The sequence below is a fragment of the Aotus nancymaae genome, unplaced genomic scaffold, assembly GCF_030222135.1.
Source record: "Aotus nancymaae isolate 86718 unplaced genomic scaffold, 86718_ANA_hifiasm-v0.15.2.pri h1tg000016l, whole genome shotgun sequence".
Lineage (NCBI taxonomy): Eukaryota > Metazoa > Chordata > Mammalia > Primates > Aotidae > Aotus > Aotus nancymaae.
Window position 1 is genome coordinate 4,560,902 of NW_026988428.1, and position 11,550 is coordinate 4,572,451.

Genomic DNA, 11,550 nt, shown 5'->3' on the forward strand with positions numbered 1-11,550 from the left:
CACCATGCTGGGCTAATTTTGTACTTTATTACTAGAGACGGGGTTTCTCCATGATGGCAAGGTTTGGGATTACAGGCATGAGCCACTGAGCTCAGCCAAGATTCTTTCAATATATACTACCCTATGAATAACTTTACGGTTAACTGCCCACTCTCAGTATAGTAACACTGATACCAACAATAGGGCCAAAGCTTGTCCTCCAGGATACTAACAAACTGACCTCATTTCTATACATCTACTTTTCTATTTTTTTTTTTTTTTTGAGACGGAGTTTCGCTCTTGTTAACCAGGCTGGAGTGCAATGGCGCGATCTCAGCTCACCACAACCTCCGCCTCCTGGGTTCAAGCAATTCTCCTGCCTCAGCCTCCTGAGTAGCTGGGACTACAGGCGCGCGCCACCATTCCCAGCTAATTTTTGTATTTTCAGTAGAGACGGGGTTTCACCTCGTTGACCAGGATGGTCTCGATCTCTTGACCTCATGATCCACCCGCCTCGGCCTCCCAAAGTGCTGGGATTACAGGCGTGAGCCACCTCTCCCAGCCTGTCTTTATGGTTTAACCAAGAGATGTGCTTTTATTAATCCAAATAACTCATCGTCTAGGAAAGAGACAGACATATGCACAGCAACAGAGGGCTTTATCAAGTCCAAGGCAAGACAGGGTGGGGCTATACAGACAAGTGTTCCCCACTTCAGGTTATTTTTAATTCATTGAGTGCCAGGTATTGCACAAAGTGCTAAGACAATACAAAGGATGAGAAAACCGGTGCAGGCCCAGAGGGAGCTCATAGACAGATGGGCACCGCAGACACGCAGCACACATGACACAGACGTACACAGGCATCCCCCACTCTCCAAATCGAACGGGGCCGAAGGTTTGGACAGTGACTTCAGATCAGGAGGGATGCCATGTTATCACATCTATTTGGTGTCTGGGTTATGGAGGAAAGAGTATTAATGAGTAATGAGGGGCACCAGGCCCTATCTTCAAAAAAGATGTCTCCAAAACTGTCTAGTTCCTGGCTAGGCACAACGGCTCATTCCTGTAAACCCAGCACTTCGGGAGGCCATGGCAGGCAGATCACAAGGTCAGGAGTTCAAGACCGGCCTGGTCAATATGGTGAAACCCCGATCTCTACTAAAAATACAAAAATCAGCCGGGAGTGGTGGCACAAACCTGTAGTCCCTGCTACTCAGGACACTGAGGCAGGAGACTCACTTGAACCTGAGAGGTGGAGGTTGCAGTGAGCCGAGATCATGCCACTGCACTCCAGCCTGGGCGACAGAGCAAGACTTTGTCTTGTGTTCCTGTGTTTTGAGAGGGAGAATTCGGGTAATGAGGCAACCTGTAAGTAAAGCCTGTGGCGGCCAGGTGCAGTAGCTCACACTTGTAATCCCAGCACTTTGGGAGGCCAAAGCAGGCATATTACTTGAGGCCAGGAGTCTAAGACCAGCCTGGACAACATGGCAAAACCCCGTATCTAATAAAAAAAAAAAAAAATTAGCCAAGCATGATGGCACAAGCCTGTAATTCCAGCTACTTGGGAGGCTGAGGCAGGAGAATCTCCTGAAGCCACGTGGTAAAGGTTGCAGTGAGCCAAGCTCAAGTGACTGCACTTGTGGTAAGGGCTCTGAAGGCCAGGAAGAGATGACTGAGGGAGATCTAGTTGGGGGGGGCAGGAAAGGCTTCCCCAGGAAAAGATGGTGGAGCGGAGTGTGAACTAAAGGACATCTACAAATTGGCGAGGCGTGCAGTCTGAAAAATTGAGAGGTTGGGGGAAAATTCTCTTTGTCCACATTGACAAAAGGCCCAATGGACAGAGGGCAGAGGGCATTTGAGGAACTGAGGAAAAGCCAGTTTGGCTGGCTCAAATCACATCTTGCAGCTTGAGTTAGGGGTTTTGGTCTTTATGCTAAGCTGAAGCCAGTGGAAAATTTTTCAGTAGAAGAGTGACCTGGTCAGATCTGTGTTTTGAAAGGATTGTTCTAGCTCCTGGGGAGAGAAGGGATCAGAGGGGGTGTGAGGGAATGTGAAAACCCTCAAGATACCGCAGTGGGGGCAGAGAGCACTTTCAAAGACTATCAGAAGGAAGGAGGAGGAATTTCACCAAGTGACCAAACTGTTATCTGGCCCTACTGAGCACCCAGCTCAGAGACAGTCACTGATGTCCCCAAGAATGAGGTGTCTGTGGATCACTAGAAATCAGTGCTATCTGTCACAAACCTCAAAAGACTAGGAGGAAAGGAAGCATGACACTAATACTGGCCTTCCACTAAGGGGCCGAAATGGAATTCCAGAGGAAGCTTATGGGGAGCCCCTTTTCCCACCACAATATAGCTGTTTGTTTAAATTCCTGCATATGTCTGTAAGTAAGATGTTTGGAGAGGACAGCAAAAATTCGTATCACACTTTCACAACTCAGAAGTAGTCAGGTTCTTTCCTCCAAAAAACAGTAGTACATGAATAGGGCTTCTGACTTGAAAGGGATTATCTCAGCTTCTCCACTTTAATCACTTTTTTTTTGAGACAGGGTTTTACTGTTACCCAGGCTGGAGTGCAGTGGCATTATCATGGTTCACTGCAGCCCTGACCTCTCGAGTAGCTGGGACTACAGGCACGCGCCATGACATCCAGCTAATTTTTGGTAGAGATGGGGGTCTCACTATGTTACCCAGGCTGGTCTCAAACTCCTGGGCTCCAGTGATCTGCCTGCTTCGGCCTCCCGAAATGCTGGAATGACACACGTGAGCCACTGTACCCAGCCTCCACCTCAACCACTTTACCATCAGGCTAAAGAAACTGAGGTCTGGGAAGATTATCTAATATCCTCTCATCTCAGTCTTAACATAATACATTTTTCCTAAAGTATACATATTACTTTTGGTTAGTTTAAATATTTTGCAGATATTAAGCAATACAGAAAGGATTTTTCTGTTCCCCTTTACTGTATGATGAAGAAATCTACACATTCAAATGATTTATTTTTAACCAAGCAGATTAAAGACCACAATATTTTACCAAGATGTTCTGAGGTATAAGAATCTATACGGTAGAATGATGAAATTGTCTTAATAGAATTTTTTAAATAGCCAGGGACAATATGAGACCCCATTTCTATAAAAAATAAAAAAATTAACCAGAGGCCAGGTGTGGTGGCTCACTCCTGTAATCCCAGCACTTTGGGAAGCTGGGGCAGGCAGATGACTTGAGGCCAGGATTTTGAGACCAGCCTGACCAACATGGCAAAATGCCATCTCTACTAAAAATACAAAAATTAGCCGGGCATGATGGCATATGCCTGTAATACCAGCTACTTGGGAGACTGGGGCATGAGAATCACTTGAACCCAGGAGGCGGAGGTTGTAGTGAGCCAAGCTCGTACCACTGCACTCCAGCCTGGGCAACAGAGCCAGAAACTGTCTCAAAAAAAAAAAAAAAAAAATTAGCCAGGTGTGGGGGTGCACACGTGCAGTCCTATCTGCTTGGGAGACAGGGCAGGAGGATCGCTTGAGCCCAGGAGTTTAAGGCTGCAATGAGCCATGACCATGCCACTGCACTCCAGGCTGGGTGACAGATCCAGACTCTGTCTCTAACTACATAAGCCAAAAAACATTTGGGGATATGGAAACATTGTCTCTCTGGGCAGAGTTACATGGATGTATACAATAACACTTAAGATCTGTGCATTTTAATGTATGTAAATCATACCTCAACTTAAGAGAGAGGGGAAGACACCAAGGGACCTGTTTTCTTTATTCTAGTGCCTGGAGTACAGGGGCCCCAGCTTCATCAGCCTTAAGAGAAGGTTTCCAGTCGGAGGAGTAAGTCCTAGTTCTATAGCACTGAAGGATGACTATAATACTATATAATTTCAATTTGCTAGAAGAAAGATCATGAATGTTCCCAACACAAATAAATCATAAACATTTGAGATGATGGATCTAACTACCTTGATCTGATTACTATACATTATACATATGAAAAAAAACTATGTACCCCATAAATATGTACAATTATTATATATCAATTTTTAAAAATAAAATTAAAAGAAAAGGTATCCAGGTAAGTGTTTTATCCCATCACTCCCATATTACACATGGATATTCAGGAATTGTTCTTAGATTCAGAAGCTTTAAGAACACTTATGATACTACATGCTTTAGATCCTTGTTTTAGAGTGTGCAAGTAAATTCATCTTAGTCTAATTCAAATTAGAATACACTAATATAACATCATCTAAATTTCTTTAAAAATATACAAGTAAATTTCTCAACCATGTTTTAAAGTAATCTTATTTAATTCTTAGAATTTAATAATTACTTTCCAGGAAACGTAAATTAATACATAGCAATAAAGTAGTCAGTGACTTTATTCCTAGTGGGAATTCAAACCAAATCACAATTTATTGAAATGACTAGTTCAAAGTTTATTTTAAAACTGCTGACATATATGCAAATCTCCAGTAATGGATGAAAGGCCATTTTTATTTTGGTTTAGGCAGGAATCATGGGAAGTTGAATTTCTGCAGAGAATAGTTATTTAAAAGACTGAGTGATCTACCATTTTTGAAGACATTTGGAATTTAACAAAAGGTTACACACACATACACACACACACAGCTAATTTTATTTACTGGAGCTGCTCTATAAGTGGCAAAACTAGAGTTTTCATGGTCTCGCTGCCATGGTTTCCATCAAAAAGCTGAATGACCTCAATTCAAAGTAGCTATGAACAACAGTCATCTTGAGCTAAAAGTCAATTTAAAACACCAATTTCAAAGTTTGGAAACTCCACTGATAGAAAATGAAACAGTAATTAACAGTTGTTAAACGGTACAAAGCGCACCTTCCTCTCCCTTCACACTTGGATAACGTCAAGATATATTTTCAGTTTAACCTGGTTTCTCTTCTTTCATCATTTAACATTCTATTTTGATGTGTAGTGCCCTGTATTTCCTGTTACTACATCTTGATACTCTACTGCAAATCATGACTCATTCTTAAATCACAGAGAAACTCATCAAAATCCAAAATTTCACAGTACATAGGAACTCAGTCTTTCAAGAGGGCAGCATTCTTAGAACATTACTTGAACCACAGAGGACAAAAACACTGAACAAGTCCATGAAGAAATTATGTCAATCCATGGTTGAGTCAACGCATTTATGAGATCAATAAATAGAAGCTCTATGTGATAATTTCAGTCCCAGTACTAATTATTAAAATGTGTTACATGATATGCTAAGTTAAAAAAAGTTATCAAACAGTAAGTACAGCGTGCTTTCAATTAAAAATGGTATGTGCATGTGTGGATATACATAGACATACATATGCATTTTTTTTAAACTGGTAAATTATACATCAAAATGTAAACAGCAGAATTATGGGAGATGTCTATTTTTTTCAGGCGGTTTTCCGTATCTTTGTAAGGCAATTCACGTTAGTATTTTTTACAATAGAAAAAAAAAACAACAACCAGTAGAAAATACTATTTTGCTAGCATGGTCTCAAAGTGTGTTATAAGTCAATCTACACAGGCAAAGAGGAATTAAAGATAACTAGGACATAAAAAACGTTTGCCTGAAACACACAAGAAAATCTGACAAAAATGGAGTCCCATTCCCCTCTTATCTGTATATATATGTACAGAACCTTAGGAAAGGGTCAAAGGACAGTCACCTGGGCTCTACAGCCAGAACAAAGCCTGAATGGACAGACAATCCATTTCTTTTAAACTTTAATGAGGCAGCTGGTGCAGTGGTTCACATCTGTAATCCCAGCTACTGGGGAGGCTGAGGTGGGAGGATCACTTGAGCCCAGGATTACAAGGCCAGCCCTGGCAACATAAACAATTAAAAATAATAAAGTTTCATGAGGAACCCCAGGTCTGGGAAACATGGAGATGACTGAGTCATTCCCTAGAATTGTAAGGGAACAAAACTAACAATTAGTAAGCAGCAACTCACCCTCAGTGAAAAAAGACTCTACTCCAGGAAGTTACATTCTTGGAGAGTTTTTTTATGAAGTGTTTTGGGTTGTTATCAGGTCATGTTTTGCAACATTTCACAGCACCATATTATTATTCTGAATCAGATAGATATATGAATATAATTGGGTACCACAGAACACACAAATTCTAGTATCTGACAGCTAGAAGGGAATATTTTAATTTACATACACTGCCTGGAAGTCCTTTAAGACCAATTTCAGGGAAAGATTCAAGTTCCAAAAAGTTATTACAAATATAAATTTTAATATATGACCTCAGAGTTGCATTTACTGTATATTAGCAGTTTTATTTAATTTTTTATAAAGGAAAAAGAGGAGGTCTTTAATAATTGTTTAACTTCAAAACTCAAACGACGCTGACAAATCCCTGCTCTCCCCTCGCTGGGTTACTGCCATCCTGGTCTCAACAGCATTGGTACCAAGTGCATGAAGATGCTATACTTGCAGAGTTTCAGAGATGGCCCAATTCAGGACATAAAGGGTACACAATGTCATCACCCATATGTCACTATATTATTGCATGTTACTAACCAAAAAGAGAAAATTCATGAATGCTATGTTATATATGTGGCAAAAAAAGTACAGCTCATGACTTTTAAATGCCTTATTGTTAGAGTTTTCATCACCTTCATCACCATTAAACTAAATAAAATTTTCTCAATCCACTATAGACATTCTGGGCCAAAAAATTCTTTCCTGTGCATTGTTGACTGGTTAGTAGGACCCCTGGCCTCTACCCTCTAGAAGCCAGTGCACCCCCATAGTTATAACCACCAAAAATGTCTCCAGCCATTGCCGAATGTCTCCTGGGAGGTAAAATTACTCCTAGTTGAGAACCACTAACATAAATGAACCTATGCATCCCAAATAATAACTTGGTGGAATTCTAAATACTTCCTTTTTATTTAAAGGAAATGTACTCTTGAGAGAGTTCACCAACCTCTATTCTTAAGGAACGCTCATCTTGTAAGCCTTTTTTCTTATCCTTTATAAGTTTTGTTAGCCTACTCACAGCCTTCACTGCAACAATTTATTGAGCACCTACTCTGCGACAGGCAAGCCATTAGGGACATTCTGTACTCAGGTTCACTGACTCATAACCCGGTCGGGCTGTCTGGGCTGTTTTTAGGACACACTTTGCCACCGTAAAAGAACCGCCAACACCTTAAAAGCAGCACATCTTTGTCAATAAAGGGGCGCCATCGTTCCAATCAGGTTCCTTTTGATTCTTTTTAGTAACTCCACACATTTCTAGACACCATTTAAATTAAAAAAAAAAAATTTAAAGGCCGAAGGCCTTTGCTATATTTGGCATAGAAACGACATCACTTTTCAAACTCGGGGGGTTTGCAAGCAGGACCATTACTGGAAACTCTAAGAACACTTATGGACAGTCACCTTAACTGCCTGACCTATGCCCTCCTAACACAATTTGTAATTTTATCGTCCTCATAAGTTGAAACTCATAACTGACCTTTTCCAAATAAATGGGTGCCACAGGTACAGAGAAAGAAAAAAAGATCAGAGGGTATTTTGTAAGGCTCACAAATCGATTTCAGCTCATGAATAGATGCCTGGAACATGCCCCCCCCCGCCCCTCCCCCCCACCGAAGACAAGCACAGATGGAGAGGATGGGTGTGTGTAAGCTGCTTATCTCCCCCACCCTCCAACACACAGACACACGCGGCAAAGAAAAACCTGCAAATCTGAAATCCAAAATGGCCAAAGTGACTCCAAAGTTTTCAAGACATGTCCTGAAAAGGCTCGTTGGGCGGCTGTACCCCTAAGTAAATAAAGCCGTAACTTGTCTCCTTCCCCAGCGCCGGGCTCCCAGGCTGACAGCGGCTGCACAAAACCCCTCCTGTGCCGAGCAGCGGAAACTCCTAATGAGATTAGTTGGTGTGTGTGCAGACATTACTTAGCAATGACTAAGGGGGCTCTCTCTTCCTGCAGCAGCCAGTGGAAAATTCAAGGAACTTTTTCCCCCTGCAGCAGCAGAATCCCTTTAACCCTCTCCCCAGCTAACTCCAAAAACAACTCAGCCTCCCCCTTCCCCTCCTCAACCCCCAGGCTGGGGGACTGGGCTGGGGGGAGTTAAAGACCGGCCAGGGGCTCTCAGAGGAGGGAGGGTGGAAGGGGGCTGGTGGGGAAGGGGCGGGGGACCCCTCGAACACTACAAAGGAAACTGTAAAAGGCACAAATACATAAACCTGAGAAGGAGCAAACCACAGTTTCTTTGTGAGCTCCTCTAGTGAGTCATTTTCAAGATGCTGTCTGCTGCCAGTTTCAAAGCGGAAGCGCATGGCAATTAGTCTTGCCGTTTCCAGACAAGCCAGAAACTCTCCCGACACTCGGTTTTTTTTTTTTTTTTTTTTTTCTAAAAAGCCCCTTTTGCAGTTTCTGAAATAACATTTCTTACTTCCACCTCCACCCGCTGCCTAACTGCAGCTTGTCCCTAGGATGATCCGGTTCAGAAAAAAGATAACAAAACCGAGACCTTTTATTTTTGTTTTTGAACCATGCCAAAATTTTAATCCCTCCTCCCCAAAAGTTACAGTAGCGTCACAGGCCCACACTGAGTTTGAAGGTAAAGAAGGATGGGGGATAGAAGGGGCGCCAAGATCATTTCTTGCCCGGTCCTTCTCCAAAACCATGCCCAGTAAAAACCAATGGCTTTTAAACGTCCGACTGGGCGTGCGCCTGGGGCGGTGACCTGGGCGGGGGTCACCTGCCGCGCGAGAGTGGACGCAGCCCCCAGTCCCACACCTTCGCGACCCTGCCCTCCACCGCCCCCTCCATCCCTGTCTTCCTCCTAGGATCCGAGCACCGCTGCCCTCTGCCCACTCGAGGGGAGCCTGACGGCGGTGTTCCAGGGCCGAAGCACTCAGCCCGCTCCGGCCACCGTTCTTCCCAGGAGTCTTGCCGCCCCTCGCTCCCCGCACTGCCTGCAGCGGGGCCCTGTGAGAGCTCCCGGGGTTGCACGCCCAGCACCCCTTCCTCTGGGCTTGCAGCTCAGCCCCAGGGCGGGGAGCCGCCGGCGCAGGGCGTCCGCAACCCCGGGCCCTGCGCGAGCTCCGGCGACGGCGGTGGCAGCGACGCGGGCGCAGGAGCATCCCCGGCGCCCCCTCCCCGAGGCCCGCCCTCCCTCTCGCGCACCCCCACCCCCACCCCGGCCCGCAGCCCACCCCGCGGCGCCCCCCGCCCCACCCCCACCGCGCCCAAGAAAAGAAAGAGAGAAAAAAACACCCAGAAAGAAACTTTGCAAGTGTCGGAGCAACAGGCAGAAGCCTTGTTACCTACCCAGATGTGGGGGAGTCTTCAAGATCCTTCTTCGGGGGGAATTTCTAGGAGGACCCGGGCGAAAGCCCCCGACTTTCCATGCTGACAGGCGTCTGCAGACGGTCTGTGGCTCTTGTAATGAGATCCTGATTTTTCCCCCTTTTTTTCTTTCTCTCGCTCCTCTTTTTTTTTTCCCCTCTGGTGTGTGTGAGAGCAGGAAGTTGGAGCAGTCAGGCCGAGCCGGCTCACTTCCTTTACTGCATTATTCCCCAGGCGGTGTGCAGTCTGTGTAAACAGGCTTTTCCGCCCCGCGCCGCGCGCCCCGGCCGCGGCTGTGCGCCGGGGCTGGCCGCCCAGGCCCGCGCCTCCCCCGCCGCTCCGGCCCCGCGCGCGCCCCGCACCGCCCCCGCCCGCCCCGCTTCCTGCGCGGCCACCCCGGGGAGGAGCCTCAGACCCGCGGCGACTCCGCGCGGCCGCAGCCCCTCCTTGCGGGGAGGAGGGTCCGCCCGCAACCCGCAGCCGCCGCCGCGCTTTCCCCGACGCCGGGGATCCTTCCTCACCTCTCTTCCGGGGGGTCGAGCGCGCGTGGGGCACCACGGCGGAGTAGTGCTCTGCGCACTTGGGCCGGGAGTAGAGTCCGGAGGTGGGGTGCGGGGGCGGCTGGACGCCGTTTCCCATCCGCCGGGATGGAGGAATTGGGGGGCAGAGGGACATGGGGAGTGGTGTTCACGGTTTGGTGGCTCTGGGCAGATGACTGCTTTTCCTGTGGGTGCAAGCCCGGGAAAAGCAGTCCCTTTCTGTCTGGGGTTGTAGATGGACACCGTTCTTGTCAGGGTTTTCAGTGTTTTAAAAGCCAGCACTCCACCGGGTGTGGTGGCTCACGCCTGTAATCCCAACACTTTGGGAGGTCGAGGTGGGTGGATCACCTGAGGTCAGGAGTTCAAGACCAGCCTGGCCAACATGGTGAAACCCTGTCTCTACTAAAAATTAAAAAAAAAAATTTTTTTTAATTATCTGGCGTGGTGGTGGGCGCCTGTAATCCCAGCTGCTGGGGAGGCTGAGGTGAGAGAATCGCTTGAACCTGGGAGGTGGAGGTTGCAGTGAGCCGAGATCACACAATTGCACTTCCAGCCTGGGCAACAAGAGCGGTCGGTGGGGGGACCCACTGTGGGGAAAGAATGAGGATAACACTAGAAGCCAGGGGTGTCTAGTCACGAACCTTTCTGGCCTTTCACGAATGTATGGCCTTCCACAGGCCCGACCTTTCCTGCCTGCTAAGTTGCTCTCCTGGAAATGAGCAGTGCCCGCAGGGCCAGAGACTGAGGCTTGAAGGAAGGCTCTGTGGTCTCAGGACTGGTCTCCAAACGTCCACATCCCTCCTGGAGGTCCCGCAGAAGGGCAGGTATCTGATGGGAGAGCTTGCCCATTGCCCTAGGCTGAGACAAGGTGGGGAGGATGCCTGTTGAAGAGCCCCTCACTTCCCAGGCCTGGGCCTCAAGCTCACTACTCACGTTCCAGAACCTTCCATTCCTATGCCCCCACTTAGCAGCCCAGACCCCTGGTTTTCAAACTTGACCCGAGGGGCTTATTAAACCACTGGTGGCTGGGCCTCTCCCGGAGTCCCAGATTCAGTAGATCTGGGGTGGTTCCCAGCCCAGCTGATGTCAGAATCACCTGGGGAGTGTTTTCTCACTCTCCAACAATATACTCAACCAGACCAATTAAGTCAGATTCTCTGGGGGCAGGGTCCTTTCAAAAGGACCACATTCTAAAAGTTCCTCCACTTAGTTGTTTCTATTTTTGCAATCTCTCCTGAAAGAGTATTTGTTTACAAATTTCTCACTGCGATTAACTGAGCTTCTAAAGGGCAGGGGGTGTGTTTTACTGATGAGTACCACTTCCCAACTCCAAGTGCCTAAGAGAGCACACAGGTGATAGGAATTTCCTTGGGGCGTTTGCTTCAGGGCTCATGTGGGTAGTCCACTGGAAGGGTGGGAGAATGCCCCCCAGGCCTCTGAGGAGTGGGGTGTGGGTGGGGGCACGGCAGGAGAGTGGGGCAGAAGAAGATATGGAAAAAAGGGCTGCTTATAGATCCCTCATTTCCCACAGCTAATTTTCCACTTTGGGTATTATCGTTTTAATCCCCAGTCGTCTTCTGTCACTCAGCAGAACACCTACTGTGTCCCTATAAGATCCAGCTGTTGGACTGAGAGATGATAAACTTATTATCTTCAGGGAGAAAAAAATCCACAGTTAAGAAGT

At 46.7% G+C, this 11,550-nt stretch overlaps 1 protein-coding gene across 3 annotated transcripts in view; it reads right to left on the minus strand.

The window, feature by feature from the left end:
* Positions 1 to 9,651, minus strand: part of ELK3 (ETS transcription factor ELK3) — a 77,805-nt gene extending 68,154 nt beyond the window's left edge. For 2 of the 3 annotated variants that reach the window (XM_021675598.2, XM_021675597.2), the window contains exon 1: positions 9,310 to 9,651. The gene's annotated coding sequence lies outside the window, so the exon portion shown is untranslated. The remainder of the gene's footprint in view (positions 1 to 9,309) is intronic. The other variant, XM_064376851.1, reaches the window with a different exon arrangement.
* Between the last annotated feature and the right edge of the window lie 1,899 nt (positions 9,652 to 11,550).